This window comes from Alexandromys fortis, unplaced genomic scaffold, assembly GCF_014885135.2.
Source record: "Alexandromys fortis isolate MF-2015 unplaced genomic scaffold, M_Fortis_MF-2015_v1.1 scaffold_55, whole genome shotgun sequence".
Lineage (NCBI taxonomy): Eukaryota > Metazoa > Chordata > Mammalia > Rodentia > Cricetidae > Alexandromys > Alexandromys fortis.
Window position 1 is genome coordinate 1,656,795 of NW_026067936.1, and position 16,041 is coordinate 1,672,835.

The 16,041-nt window shown below is 45.7% G+C and overlaps 1 long non-coding RNA gene across 1 annotated transcript in view; it reads left to right on the forward strand.

Moving 5' to 3' along the window:
* LOC126504499 (uncharacterized) overlaps positions 1 to 16,041 on the forward strand; it is a 278,823-nt gene that overhangs the window by 193,849 nt on the left and 68,933 nt on the right. The window lies entirely within an intron of this gene.

The following is a 16,041-nucleotide window of genomic DNA, read 5'->3' on the forward strand; positions in this document are numbered from 1 at the left end:
ACCAAATCAACATCTTTTCTAAAACACTGGCTTTAGCACAGCTGGTGAAAATGTGCTGCTTCTCTTTCTTAGAGAAGACATTTAGTATAAATCACACGAAATTAGAATTTTTTTTTCTTACTTTGGAAATAATGGGACACTGGTAAATTCAAACGGCATTTGTCTCTTTCTCCTGATTTTACGATGTCTGATCTATTTTTAGCTACGAGAACATCAAATACAGGAAATGTTTATTGACGAAACGAACACAGCAGAACTCTGTAATCAGAAATACAGACACGCTTGTGTAGTATACTTGCGTACAGTTTCAATACAACCATTATTTCAGCTTGCTATAGAGTAAAGTACATGGGCTGTGGAATCAGGTTTTACCTTCAGTGTTAACTCTGTAGGACCTCAAGCAAAGCCTCCGCCCCCCCCCATCCTGGCCCTTCCCTGGTCTGTAAAATAGAAGGACAACATAAGCCTGCAAGGATTACCATCCAAATGCAATGACACACAGCTACAGTGTAAATACAGCCACAGTCCCAGCTCCTAACTGTGTAAATGAAATGACGCACAACTGTACAGTCACTACAGGACATAGCCACATTCCCACTCCCTAACTGCCACCAAGTTACCACCTAAAAATAACCAACTTGCCATTTAATCCTTTACAGGAAAACATGGGCATTGAAACCATCTGTTAGCATTGATTTCAGCTATGTCCCAGCTAGGATGCTTAGCAGGCAATGGGACGTTTTAAATTATTGTAAAATCTGCAAACAAAAACGTCTCATGAAGCAATATGTCTGGACTACTAGTTGTGTGAATACAGCATATTAATGTCAACAGTGTGAGGAAAATGAAAAAGCCTAGATCTTTTTCCTCGGTGGGAGAGGTGTCTGTGTAGTGGAATTCTATTTTAGTACAGCCAAATGGTAAACTTCCTGTGTTCTGAATTCATTATCATCGCCTGCCCTATGAAGACGATAATGGTCAGCAAAAACAGGGCTAATTTGGTACCGAGTAGAACTGAAAAATCCTTTTCATCAGCAAAATTGTAAAGAGACACAGAAAGGACTTTCGTGTTGGCAGTGAAGTGGGTGACTATTTAACAGTCACAAAACAAAACCGTGTTGATCTAAAACAATTCGGTGTGCTCAGAAAAAGAAAAGATAACTCACAAGAGAAACTGTCTTAGATTTCATTGTGTTGCTACTGATGAAAATGTTCTTCATTAAAGGAACGTGTAATGTGAATTTAATATATGGGAGGGAATTCTGGGTTCTTTGGCTTTCTCTTTAAGGCAGAAAATGATCCAAACACCATTTGTTTGGCTTTTTCCTTATCCTAGCAAAAACATGGCTCTTACCACAATTTAGCCTCTTCCTTTTCCAGGGACTAAATTTGCGATTATTCAGAGAATAGAGGTTCAGTATCTTCTTCCGCTAGCTTTGAAAGATAGTTAGTTATTGGGTCATTCACTATGCACAAGACACAGTTTAGGGTCTGAAGGCCTGGTATCAGCAAGCAAAAAAAGAAAAGTCTTCATCAAATACATATTGTAGGTTATTTCCTTGCCTTGATAACTTGGTAACTGCAGTCTATATTTTGTTATAACTCAAAGGTGACTTACACTGCCTTTGCTGACTCATTGAACAAGCCATTACATACAGATACACTTACTTACACAGACGCAAGCATGCGCATGTACACATCTCTTCCACATGCAATTGTATTTTAATTCGAATCCAACTGAGCAAATATTTATTAAAGCCCAGCCCTATGACAAATAGATGCCTACCATCTGAGGATCTCGGTGAGTCAGCCCTGGTTCTCCTTCAAGGAGTCTTTGATTCCCTGAGGAAAGAGACTTGGGAACAAGCACCCACCAGGGAGGGCAGAGGCAGAGCGCCTGATGAAGCCTGGAACTTGGAACACACCTGCTGTCCTAGCTCCTAGGAAGCGGTAGCAGGCTAGAGAGCTGCAGGTCAGCAAGGGATCTCAATGCAATAGATGCTAGCTCACTCAAGGGGAAAGCACAGAGTCTCAGTCTTAACTAATTCAGACAGGGTTGTTTCCAGGGAGTTGCAGAATTACCACTACTCTCCGCTTGGCAGGCCCATCAAGAGCGTCCCCGGGAAGTTTGTTAGAAAAGCAGAATGTCAGAGAATGCTGCAATCCTCCCCAGAATCCTCCAGGCTCAGAATCTGCATGGTAAAGGTTGAGCAGCATTGGGCCCCAACACAGGATGGGATCTTAGCCTACTGGAAGATCCGCAGCCAGACCCAGCATTCCAGAAGCCAGACTTCTGCCAGCGGGGACAAGGGACAAGCAGACTGAAAGGACAGCCAAGGATGAGAAAGGCTTTCTTCAATCAAGCTGGGACATGCACAGCTTCTAGGCCAGGAACACTTTCTCCAGCCAGCATTGTTATTGCAGTACTTCGTTGTGTGGTGCTTACTGTCTTACATTACAATGGTTTGTAGAGGTGTCTACCCTCGTTCTCCTCCCTCCTCCAATTCTACTATCAAAATTGAAAGCAGGACCGTTCATCTTGGCATCTCCTGAATCTTGGCCTTAAGAAACAATGGCACTGCCTATGTTCAGCTGTGCAATTGTTAGAAGTAAGAGCGATGGCTTCCCTGGCTAGTCACTGGCCAATGTCAGCTTGACGTGGTTCTTCAGTTACTCGCTCGCTCAGCAGCTACAGCTGAATGCTAGACAGCTTCGAGTGTGAAGTCTTGCCCCATCAGCATTCCAACCAAATTCTGATTCCACCTGCAAAGACACTTAGATGCCAGGCTGGGAAGATGAACCTGATTCTGCAGGGAAACTATTATGGTCTGAGCATGACATACCTCTTCACCCCATAACGGGCCCAGCTATGACCTTGTCCCCAGCTGGTGGTACTATTTCAGAGGTCGTGGAAACTTAAGGAGGGAACACTTAATTAGAGGAAATAGGTCACCGGGGACATGTCTTTAAATGTTAACTATGACCCCCAGCCCCTTCCTCTCTTGACTTCCTGTGTTCATTAGGTCAGGAGTCTCCTCTGTTGCCCTCTACCCCATCCTGCTGTCGTGATGCTCAACCATAGCTCAGGCCCCAAGTCAGGAAGATCTCTGAAACATTGTGCCAAATAAACCCTTCTTCCCTTCATCTTTAGTTCAGGGATATTGTCACTGAGATAAAAATTCTGAGGTATGCAGAAGTTACATGAGTGGTGTGGCGTCAAAGTCAAGGGCAAGGACCCCACCACTGGGCTACCCCTCAGATCAAAGTCATGGGCAAGGGCCCCACCCCTGGGCTAACCCCATCAGATCAAAGTCTTGGGCAAGGGCCCCACCCCTGGGCTAACCCCATCAGATCAAAGTCATAAGCAAGGGCCCCACCCCTGGGCTAACCCCATCAGATCAAAGTCATGGGCAAGGACCCCACCACTGGGCTAACCCCATCAGATCAAAGTCATGGGCAAGGACCCCACCACTGGGCTACCCCTAAGATCAAAGTCATAAGCAAGGACCCCACCACTGGGCTACCCTATCAAGTCTTGCGGAGTGATGCCTTAGAAAGCAAGAGCTAACTGTAGGATGAAAGGCACATTGAGAAACAAGAGCTGCATAGTGTGGGCTACAAGAGGAACAGGACGTTAGTGGATACTGAGAGACCCGAGGATGGCGGTGGTAGCGCTGGTGAAAATTACGGACTTGCCAGCACTTCTCCCAAGTCTGTTGATGCTGCCTCCCAAACGATCTGAAAAATCTAACTGCTGTGTCCACCTCCATTTCTACGGTCTCCAATCTACTCAGTCCCATAGCTACCGGGAAGACTCACGCTGTTGCTTCCTTTGGCAGAAAGAAAGCCAGAATGGCCTTTTAAAAACACAAATTCAGTCAGGCATCATGACATACTCCTTTAGTCCCAGCACATGTGAGGCAGAGGCAGGCGGATCTTTAGGAGTTCGAGGCCAGCCTGGTCTACATAGCTACGAAATGAGCTCCTGACCTACTAGAGCTGCATAGAGAGAGCCTGCCTTTAAACACACATATCACACACACACACACACACACACACACACACACACACGCACACGCACACACACACATTCACGTCAAACCGTTCCTTTCTCCAGACTGGAATTTCCCAGGGCCACTGCTCACATCACTGCACCACACAGACTTTGCGGCTTCCCCTGGCCAGCCACGCTAACACCACTGCTTGGGATCCTGCAGCGTGGTCTTGATCTAATTGTCTCGGGTCTGCTATGCTTCTCCAGTTACAGAATTGTCTTATTTACCGACATCTGTCTTGATCCTGTGTCGTAATCATGACCACACATCCCATTCACCCTGGTGCAGAGTACAGCAAGTGGCTTGCTCACAGTTCCTGCCTATAGAGGCTACAAGATCTTAAAAATTCCTAAAAGTAGTTATAAAATTGGATGACCCTAACACTTCAAGAAAGGAGCATATACTTAAACATGGGTACTAAAATCCTACCTTAATTGTTAACTTCAGTTTTATTTGAAATGAAGTTTATTTACTTATTTTTTTATATGTATTTGTTTGTTTATTTGAGTTTTTATTGAGATTTTTAAAGCTATGATTCTCCTACGTATTCCAGGCTGACCTTAAACTCACTGTGGAGTCTGGGCTGATTTGACTAGAGATCAGACTGACTCAGCCTCCCGGTGCTGGGGTCACAGCTGGGTGCAACCACAAGCATCTTTGTTTGTTCTTTAGAATGTGGTTCTGTTTGCCATTTGAGGTGATTTAGGGGTAGCGCTAAGTGAGACAACACACATTCGTATTCCCGTCAGCCACCACTAAACTCCCAAACTCTTCTCCTTCCACATTGACTCCAGAGACGTCCAACTCTCCATTTCCCCTCTGCCCATCCCAAACTGAGTTGTCCTCCCACCCCTTCACCCCTGTAGACTTCACTTGGGCTTCTGAGAGCTGGCAGGACCTGCCCTTTTGTGCTTGACTTATTTCCCTCAGCGTGATGTCCTCCGGACTCACCCAGGGCTGGCGTGCGTCAGAATTCTAAGGCTGAATCACATCTCCTTGCCAAGTGTAACTCTTTGTTACCCGTTCATCCACTGATGTGTGCACCGCCCCCGGCTTTGGCCTAATGGGCACGAGGATAATAAGAGCGTGTGTGCACCCGTGACTGCTCAGCCACTCTCAGTCCTCAGGGTGCAGAACCAGGAGTAGGCTTGCTGAGTCATATGGCCATTCTACAGCAAGGCTTCTAAACACCAGCCATGCTGTGTTCCACGACAATGCCTAACTAGAGGGGGCAAGGATTCTACTTTCTCTGCCTTTGGTGACACTTAGTTCCTGGGTCATTCCTGTTACAGTTTGTTGGTGGCTCCCCTAATGGCCACAAAGTCCATACAACATTTATGACTGGGTTGTAATACAGAAACAAGAATGGCTGAAGTTCCATTTAATCCTTGTTCCTTAAGTCACAGAAGGTGCTGGAAGCCTCCAAGTTAAGTAACTTATACAACGTTACATAACGGGGTGGATCATTGGAGCCAGGCCTCTTTATTCCTAAAGTTTCTAAGAGTCTCTTGACACCAAATACAGAAACAGGGAATAAAAACTGTTAAACACCAGAGTTTGGGATTCATCGAAGATAACGGTGAGATTTTGTGTAGGATTGAGATGGAGTCCTTGACTTGAATTCTTTTTTCTGATGAAGTCAGATAAGCATCTGGAAAGCTGGTTGGGGCTCAATGAGCCTCAGTCTGCTTGTCTGCAAAGTGGAGACAATAATACTTGCCTGCCAGGAATGATGAAAAGATTAAATGAAATTATGAATCATCCCATAGAGTCCTGGTACTGTATACCCAGGCACTAAAAACAAAAGATAAAATAAAAAAATCACGATACTTTCTTTACCTAGTTACAGAGTTGACTTGGTTTGAACATAGAGCCCAAGCTAGTTTGGCTTTAGCTTATTTCTGGTAGTTTCTTTCCAGTTTAGGGAGCGTTCTAACTAAAAGGTCAGAGGAACAGCAGCAGCAGATGGACTTCCTGAACCGCGTGCCAAAAGGATCCTTGGATGTCTTCAGGGCGCAGCCTCCACCCACTGTCCAGTGTGGGGGGCCCAACATTGTGACCGCGCCTTCCTGAGCACTCCCTGGTGCAGACTGCAAGTCTGATGCGGAAAATGTGCTGTGATCATCAGAGGGGCCAGAGCAGCTGCTCAAGGTGGAGTCTATTGTCAGGGCTCTCCGGGTAACAAAAAGAGGAAAGGCCTATCAAAGTGTTTCCTGCTCGCAGGAGCCATATGCTTCCATTAATTCTTTGCCCTGAGTCAGTCTGTCTCCCCCAGGCCGGCATCACAGCGTGTCCACTGTCCCCAGGAACAGAACAGGCAGTTAATGTTAAAACCTTTCCAGAGGGAGCTTATTCAGTGAACGAGTTCAGAGGTCCGGTGACATCACCTGCCCTTCTCCTTTGGAGGAGACATTACAGTTGGGCAGGATTCTGCTGATTTTTGCTGACTGCTTTGGCACTGTCGCAGACGTGAGACTGGGCACGAAGGCTTGGTTCTTCCTGTCCCACCAAGGGGGTCACAGAGAAACAGCGATGGATGCTCTCTGAACACTGCCTGAGCACATTCGCACAGTGTGGAAGACCTAGCTAAGGACAGAGGCAAGCGAGGCAGCATTTCTCGGAGAGAGTGGCGGAGTTTGAAGAGCTGCATTCATTAGTCATGGGGGTTGATTCTCAGATGAGTTCACGGAGAAGGTGGGTGGTGAGCAGAGGACACAGCAATGAGGCAGACAAACAGGAAGGAGTTGAGAAATGCATAGGCAGCCAAGCTATGGCTGAGCAGCCAGTGCTAATCTGGGGCCCAAACTGGTAGAAATCAGGACACCATGGCCAAGGGCCTGCCAGTCACCAGTCATCTGAGTGAGGTCACCACATGTCATCCAGCCACCAGCTGACCAGAGGCGCGGGAGAACCTGGAAGAAGACAGTGACATGGGCTCAGGTCAAAGGATGAACACGGCCCCACACAGAGCTACGTGCCTAGCACAGTAGTGTCCACTTCAAGTCACTGAGTGGTGGAGTAATCTCTCACACGTAGTACACATGTGTCTCTGGGTGAGCTCTGCTGTGGAAAGTCCATCAAAGCTTGCCAAGGTGGGGTGAATGTCCTCAGGGCTCTCAATCTCCTTTAGCCTTCCCTTGTGTTTTGTCCTGTTATTTAGGGGTTCAACTTTGCCCATCAATTAGTAAGTCAGGAGTCACTCTTTATATTGCAGATGGCGCATTTTCTTAGAATGACTGTCTTCCTGAGTCCCTCGGCTGCGGTCCTCAGGATGTTGCGTTTCTGCTCTTTCTTAGTTTACCTGCAGAGGTCTGAGCAGTAATGCAGCCAGCCGATCCACCCCAGCCTGGCCCGAGCAACCCCCGTGTCTCATTAGTCCTATGTTTTCACAGCCACCTCTGAGAGCAGCAGCAAGCTTTTAAAATTTAAAATTACAACTCAGTCCTTTTACATCTGTTTAAAATAACAAGACACAGCTGTAAAGGAGTCGAAAGAGATGTAGGCTTGAAATCCATTCAGTTGCATGTAGACCCATTGATATCTTTCAGGAACAAAACAGATTTACATGTTAGGCTTGGTCTTCAAATGTGGAAGAAAAAGCCATTCACTCTTGGCTAGTCATTGTGACTGAAAAAAATTCAAGACAAAAGTCAGATACTCTAATTGTCATTTTGCCTATGTAACATCCTGCACTTACTTAACTGATACAGTTTAACCAATTCATCTTATTAAATGACTATTTAGGGTAACACAATATGATCTTTGTAGTTGGTAATTGAAATCTATACCCAATAAAGTTTGGTTGGTGAAACACAAGCAAGAATTCCTTCCCCAGTTCCCACACTTCTCAAGAGCAGATTATGCAGCTGCCTAAAGCATTCCGTTGATTCTGAAATTCTTTCCCTCTAAGGTAAGATATATAAAGTTACTTTTGTGGTCAGCACAGCCTTTTCCTTGTTGAGGAACTACCCTTCCTCTGTCATGCTCGCCCGAACGAAACGCCCAGGCTGTGGCAATCTCTGGTTGTGATAGGGCTCTAACTGGAAGAGGCCAGGACACAGTGTTCAGCTGTCTTAGATCTGTACCAAGACATACAGAGGCTTTATCAAAAACAACAGACCGGAGTGTCAGCGAAGCTGGTTCCCAAAGGATCAGAGAATGTGTTTGCTTCCCCGGAAGGAATTCAAGCTACCATGCTTACACGAAAGAAGGCAAAGTGCTTAGCGGCGGCAAAATGCCTTGGCAAAAATGCTGTCCTTCACACAGCTCTTCCAGCATGAGCCATTGCTCTGGCTGATGGGGCGCAGAGAACAGAGCCCTCTTTTGAGAGGTTGCGGTGATCGGGAGATGCCAAAGTACTTTTCAGAGAGTAGTGTTGAGACCGCAGACAAACATCTGTGTTAAAGTGATATCTGTTCTCGTTAAAAACTGAACAAACACTTGTGAAGCGTCTTGTACCATGTAAAGCTCTGTGCTCGAGGCGTTTGTAATGTTTAACCAAGAGCAGCGCTCACACACCCTTCCGGGCACTTAACCAGGGGCTTAACTGCCGCATGGGTTGCTATGTCAGACTTACGGCAATCAAGAGAGACAAGCACAAAGTGTTATGAGTCGAACGGCAGTGACAATCCATCAGTTGAAAGATCTCCAAATAGAACTGTGTTGCTAGACTCTGAAAGAGGAAATTCTATGATTGGACTGAGCTCCCGTCCAGTATGACTGACTGATCTTTATGAGAAGGGCATTTAAGCCGCAGACATTAGACACACACAGGAGAATGGGCATGTGAAAGGCTTGAGGGAGGATGGGCGTGTGAAAGGCTTGCGAGCCTGCTGTCCACATGGGAAGGAGCCACAGGCAACAGCAGCCCTGACCTCATGCACAGCCTCCAAAGAAGAAGTAAAACTCCCCGTGAAGCTAATCAGTCAATGGCTGTATTAGTTATGCTTGGTGTCGCTATGGCCCAGTCCCTGACAGGGCCACTTAAGGAGGGAGGATTTACTTTGACTCATGGTTTTAGACTACACAGTCATCAAGGCAGGGAATGCGTGGTGAGGTTCACGGCCAAGGGCCAATATGGCTGTTATGGGCTACGTGATAACACTGTGAACCCCAAGTTGGCGTTTGCGTTAAATAAAATCAACCCTGAGTCAGGAGATAGAGCCAACAACCAGTTGGCAGAAAGTAATCACAGAGGCAGGGGGAGTCCAGGAGACTGATGAGAAACTGGAGGAAACAGCAGGGAGGGACATGGAGTGTGGTAGTCTCTTTTGGATTGGACGGTATTTTTCAGAGATGTCAGGGAAGAGGAAAGGGCAGCTAGTTGCTCCTCAGCCTCTCTGAGCTAGCAGGTTTTCACCCCACCTCTGACTCCTGAGCCTTACTGCTAAATAGAACGATAGAGATGTAGTTAAAAACTGCACTTGGTGGTAGCAGCAGGAGCCTTGTCTGGTGGGATGTAAGCATCCTGCCTTGACCAGAGCCGCAAGCCAGTATCTGCGGTTACGCAGTCTCTGGCTGAAACAACAGTAGATTCAGGTGCAGCTGCTGTGTTGGATATAAAACAACCTATGGTGATTGCCATTTGCACTGTGGTAGACTGGGAAGCAGAGAGCTTATCTGAGCCAGGGTCTGTTTCCAAGTGCCCATGGCTAATACATGACTTCTATAACATATCAGGTGTGTTCTACCTCCGGAAGTTCCACAGACTTTCAAAACACTGACACTCTTTAAGAATGCTTATTCAAGACATTAAGTCAGGAAGCTTCCAGGTTCAAACTGTAACAGTGGTGGTCCTAACAAACTAAAATATTCTATTGTCACTACTAACGATTCTGATAATTAAGTGGGTTTAATAAAGCATACCTAACTTCCTCAAAATTCCATGCACCTAATAAAGGCTGCAACAGGACTAGAACCCAAATCTTCAAATCATCCTACTTGGTCTGTCTTTCTGCTGTCCATCATACGGTATGGACAGGAAGTTTCCAGCTGTCACTAGACAGGGTCAAGGTGAGGGGAATCAGAGAGCAGATTTGTTCTTTGGCATACTGCCATGGCTGTTTGTTTTGCTGCTGCTGATTTCAGGTGTCCCCTGTTCCTCCAGGCTGTCTGCTGTGCTCCCTGTAGGGTGTCTGTGGATGAGGCCCACCAGGAGGGGAGTGCTCCCGTAACTGCTGCTGGTGCTCTAACCCACATAAATGACTGCTAGTGACGAGCATTAATCATTCTTCTGAACAGACTAAGTTGTCTGGACTAAGGAGGAATCTTCTAGATTCTAGCAGTCAAGTGGGGAATATGTGAAGAGGGGTAAAGACGGTCTCTTCTTTGAAAAACACAGTGAGGCTGGGCAGTGGTGGCACAAATCTTTAATCCCAGCATTTAGGAGGCAGAGCCAGGCAGATCTCTGGGTTCGAGTCCAGCCTTGTCTACAGAGTGACTTTCAGGACAGCCAGGGCTGCACAGAGAAACCCTGTCTCAAAAAGGCAAACAAAAATAACAGAAAAGAAAAGCACAGTGATTGCTGAGACGATATACTCTGTGGAGTTTCACTAATAATGTCAACCGTAAGGAATGGCACAACCGGGTTGATTCCTAGAACAGAAAGTCAAAGTAATGGTATTGTTTGGATTAGATATGATGAGAATGAGACATTTCATGATAAGGGACAAATCACACCTTGGGTTAATGGTTTGCAAACTGTATCGAGGCCTGCAATGCAGCTGGGGATGATTGGATGGATAGAAATGAGCCGTGTCTTTACGGTAAGCACAGCGTGTCACTTTAATCTAGGTCAGTGGTTCTCAGTCTGACTGAGCCAAAACACCACCCAAGGAGCAATTGCTGAGCGGAGGCAGCAGGGTTCGGCCCCCCAAACTCTGGTTCATTAAATCCAACCTGGATTCGAAAGGGCTCCCCATGGGGTTCTGCTAAGAACAGGCTTGCTAAGAAGTGCCTGGGCCTGGGATTTCTCTAGTGTCAGTAGGAAGGGCTCCCCCAGAACCACAGAGTTCTCCCAAACCTCTCAAGGGGTAAGAGCTAGGCACAAATAGTCTCTAAGGACAGACACACTTCAGGAGGATGAGAAAGGAAGTGACAAGAACCACACCTCCTGAACACCATACGTGTATGCCAAATGTCGGATTAAATCCAAAGAAAATACATCAGCAAAGTGAAGTGGTCGCCTACACTACTGAAATCATTACAATCAAGGCGGTACTACCATTAACTCTCTTCCCAGCCGTACATTTTCAATAAAGGACAGAATCACTAAGCTAAGAAAAGCTGCAAAGACCCTTGCTCTTGGTCTTATAAAGGACCGGAAGATGCAGTGTAACCCAAGGAAGGGTTCTGACACTCTGACGTTTTCTACCGTGGGTCACGGAGCTTTGCCAATACCTAGTTGTGGGCTGTATGACCAGAGGGTTTGGAATTAGGAAAGCCTACAGATGGTTACAGCTCTGCCTACAGTAGAGATGGCCTCAGTGACTCTGCCCTTGAGTAGAAGTCAAAGTCGGCGAAACATTAACAGAGAGCTGGGCAGGAGCACCAACCACCCAGAACAGACAGGGTCTGGAAGCACAGGGGACCCAAACAAGGCCACTTCCCTGGCCTTGTGCCTCTGATGACTGTTGCTAACAATCAAAGCTTTTCACTGGGTTTTTGTTGTATTTGCGAGAGAGAGAAATTCTTTCTTTTGGTGAAACACCAGCTGATCGTGGGAGGCTAGGCAGGTCCAGTTCATCATTGCCCTTAGGGAAGACTATGAGGATGAAAATAGGACAGATGTCTTCTAGTTGCAGACAAAGGCAAGAAAGGAATTTGTCCAAAGAATTAGGAATCCTTCCTCCCTGGAAGTCCCACCTCAGTATGGGTATTTGCACACTGGGACTGTCCTCAAGAGAGGAAACAAGGCCTAGAGTGTGGGGGTGGGGTAAGGAGGTCCTCTGGGCCAGCAGGTGTGTCTGCAGTGTTTGGTGTAGCGTGTAGAGAACACGTTGCTACAGGAAAAACCTGCTTTCTCTAAGCTCCTTAAACCTTAGAGGACATGATATTTACTGTAAGGTAATTTTGCTTGTAGGTTTCCAAACTGTATCTACCAAACGTGTGTTCACACTGAAGCAGAGTATTTTAATAGGATTGTGGGAGACACACCAAGTGCCTAGAAACTGCAGAAGGCTTGCCTGTGTAGCAACAGCCAGGTAACTATTTTTACTAGCAAAAGAGTCGGACTCAACACATCATCTAGATAGCCACAAATCTGAAAGTTTAGTCTGGGAAGTTTGTAAGATGACCGTTTCCCCATCTCGCCTCGCAGCCTTTTCTGCTCGGGGTCTTCTGGGTCATCAATAGCTACCATGTAGTGGCTTGCTGTCACTAAGTCACTATGCCTTTTCTTTCTGCCACACAGGGAAGAGGCCACTGGGTTCTAGAGGAATCTTTGTGAGCTGACTGTGAGTTCTGCTGTTCTCTAATATATTATTTTTTCAAGGCCAGATGTGCACCACCAGCTAGCAAGTGTGACTAGCATATGTTAAGTCCCCAGTGCTTCCCCTTACTTTCAGGACAGATTGATCCTAACTTGTCCTTAAAGGCCTAGTCTCTTCTGATTGTCACTCTTTATTGCTTAGTCCCCCTAGTCGCAATCAGTGGAGACTCAAGCATGAACCACTCTTTCTGGCCTCCTTGCCTTCATGGTCAATATGTCCATGGGCCAGCAAAAGATTTTCCTTCTTGTCTGCTGCTCCTCCATCAAATCTTGAAGCATCTGCCAGGTTAGGACTATGTGCTAATCTACCCTGCACAGTAGAGACACATGCACACATAGACATCCTACCCATGCACGAACATATGCAGTCAAGGAGACATATACAGGCATACTGGCTCACAGACCAAAACATACAGATATCACAGATACACATATAAACAAATGTAGTCACACATATATGTGCACTCAGATACAGACACATATCCATACAGGCATATACATGCTCATAAGTACACACTTCATAGATCCACACAGACAAACTTTGTTCCTTTCTATCTACCTGTCAGTCTGTGTGTTTTTCTCTTCTCTTCTCTCTCCCCCCCCCTCTCTCTCCCCTCTCATGCACACACACAAACACACATACACCCGCACACCAGACACAAGTCTGCTCATTCAGTCACACAGACAGATACATCACTTATACAGCCATAAGACACACAGTCACCACACATATGATATACATTCAGAAACATCATCACATGCATACACTCGCAGACACACAGATGCGCATAGATGCACACATAACATTCCACACATACACTCACAGACACGCAGGTATGTGCAGGTCCACACACAAATGCAGACAACCAATACAGGCACATAAGAAAGACATGCTTAGACACACACAGAAGACATGTACTTATACACATATACAAACACACACACATCCATGCATTTACAGCCACAATTACAGTTTCTGCTGTTCCAATGACTCATTCCTATTTGTTTCAAAGCCCTTGTCAACACTCTTAACAGGAAGCAGTGTCTTTTCTGGCCTTGGTTCACACCTCTAGGTGCGGCCTATAAGAGCAGATATGCTACAAATTCAGCTCCTACTGCTCAAATCCCCATACATGAAGGGTCACCTAAAACCGAGCTCATGCTGGGAACTTGTGTACAAGCACGAAGGTGTCTGATGTGTCTGCAAGGACACAGAAGCCACAAACAGTGGGCCTCTCTTTAAAGTTAGCAAATCCAGCTTCTCAGGTAAATATCAGTTACATTCAGAGCTCCCCATGACAGTAGAAGAATGCATAGCTAGACACATCACTTAGACCTTTCTCAGTAAATCCCATCTGCTACTGGGCTTCCTTTTACTGTGAGAAGATAGGAAGCTGGATCAATAAATCAGTGAGCCTGTGCTTTCTGACATACCTAAAGAGAAAACCAGACCTAAGCCCTTAGTTGCTTGGAGGAGACACAAGGAGTGGCCTTGGCTCCAAGCTGCAAACACAATACTGCCTTAGCTGTATGACACCACCAAAATGGTTAACTATGACGTGTCCCCGTGGTGGACAGACAGACAGATACAGCTGAAAACAAAGTGACTGATCGCTAACTACAGAGGAGGAGGGAGCTTTGTCCGTCCTGGTGACATGGTCAAAGCCACTGTCTGGGCATGGAGGCCATCCTTCTTGGAGTTATATGTCCCTGGCAAGTTTCTTAAACTCTTGAAGCTTACAGCCTTGTGTGTACAGGGAGACATAAATGCAAACATGCTTGCTCTTACCACTTATATCACAAATATAGTTAGAGAATTATCTGGCCACTGGTACTAGGTCTTGGTAAAAGTTAGTTATTGCTATGATCCAAATGAGCTAATATATGAGCTACTGAGCCCTTTATACTTTATTTCTTTTATTACAGGATCTTACAAATTGATTTGACTCTCTGCACGTCAGAAATAGAACTCAGGACTGAACTAATCATCCTTTACATGTTTTTAAGACTTAATTTGGATTGTGTGTGTGTGTGTGTGTGTGTGTATTTGTACACATTAGTGTAGGTGCCCACTGAGGGGAGAGGTCAGGAGTTACTGGTAATCTTGAGTCACATGTGTTGTATCTGGAACCAAAACCAGTCCTCTGCAGGAACAGCATGTGCTCTGAACTACTGTGCCACCTCTCTGGCCCCACAGGCTTCCTTTTCTGACAATGCCTACTTTCATCTGACATGATACAATGTTCTTGATGTACCTAAAATGGTCCTGTACGATCACACCGTTCCCACTCTGTGTTCTCCCCAAAGGAGAGACGAGTGCTTGGGACAACCTGCTGGAGGAGTTTCTGTTTTTCTTCCTCGTGCATTGGTGTTGAAATCAGAAAATAACAGCAAGATGTTGCCAAAAAAAAAAAAAGTTTATACAACTTAATGTTCCTGTGTAAAGAAGGCAAGCCCTCACCACACTCTTCTGAAAACAGCAGCAGCAGAAGGCTGAATTCTGAGGACCTGGGGTGGGTTAAACCCATGCTCTAAGCTCAGCATCTGAGATGTCCCTTCTTTATTGGGATGCATGGAGGATTGGGTGGGCTGATGCGTTTTGAAGACATGATTTCACAAAGTGACTGTTACTGGCCTCAAATTCATGATCCTCCTGAGTGGTAGGATTTCAAGCCCAAGACAGCCATGCCCAGCTCTGTCTTTGTATAAGACTTAAAAGTCCTCCGTGAGGCTTCCCCTAAGGAACGGGAAGCTTACTCCGAGCACACACAGACAGCAGTTAGCTAACTCCGTGTGCATCAGGCTGAGAGACGGGGATGGAGCAGAGGGCTTGTCCACAGCCTCCACTTTCATAATCATATTCTGGCGAGCTGAGTGCTCCCTGTGAAGCCCTGCCTCTGTGGGTCTTAAATTCTTTTGATGTCATGGTTGTCTTTGAAAATCTGATGATGATGATGATGATGATTATGAATAATATTCCAAGAAAAAATGTTCAAGGGTATTGCACATGTGTACACACACAGACACACACACGCTGCTAGAATAACTTTCCCTTCACCCTTTCCTTATTTCCTGGGAATGAAACCCAGGGTTTTGCACATGCTGGCCAAATGGTCAAACACTGTCTACAACCCTAAGGGTCCCATGGGGTTGATTTATAATGACCTTCAATAGCTTCATAACTAATAGCTGAATATATTTTACCACCTTTCTTTCCTTTTATAAGTTTTGTATTTAAAATTCTGGCTTTTAACCCTCCTGAAGATTTCAGATAGGTCATGTGTTTTGAAATACTGTAGTCAAATTTTTGGTAGGTTTTCGCTGAAACAATTTCTGGGGATTGTGTTTGCTTTTCTGTTAAGAAAGCACAGTGGGCATTTGTGTACGCCTCCTTAGAAATGCTTTATTTCTAAATAATGAAAGAGATGGTAAAGTTATACTAACCCACAGAAACTTTATCCTTATTTAATCTAACTTCAAATCAAACTGATCAGAAAG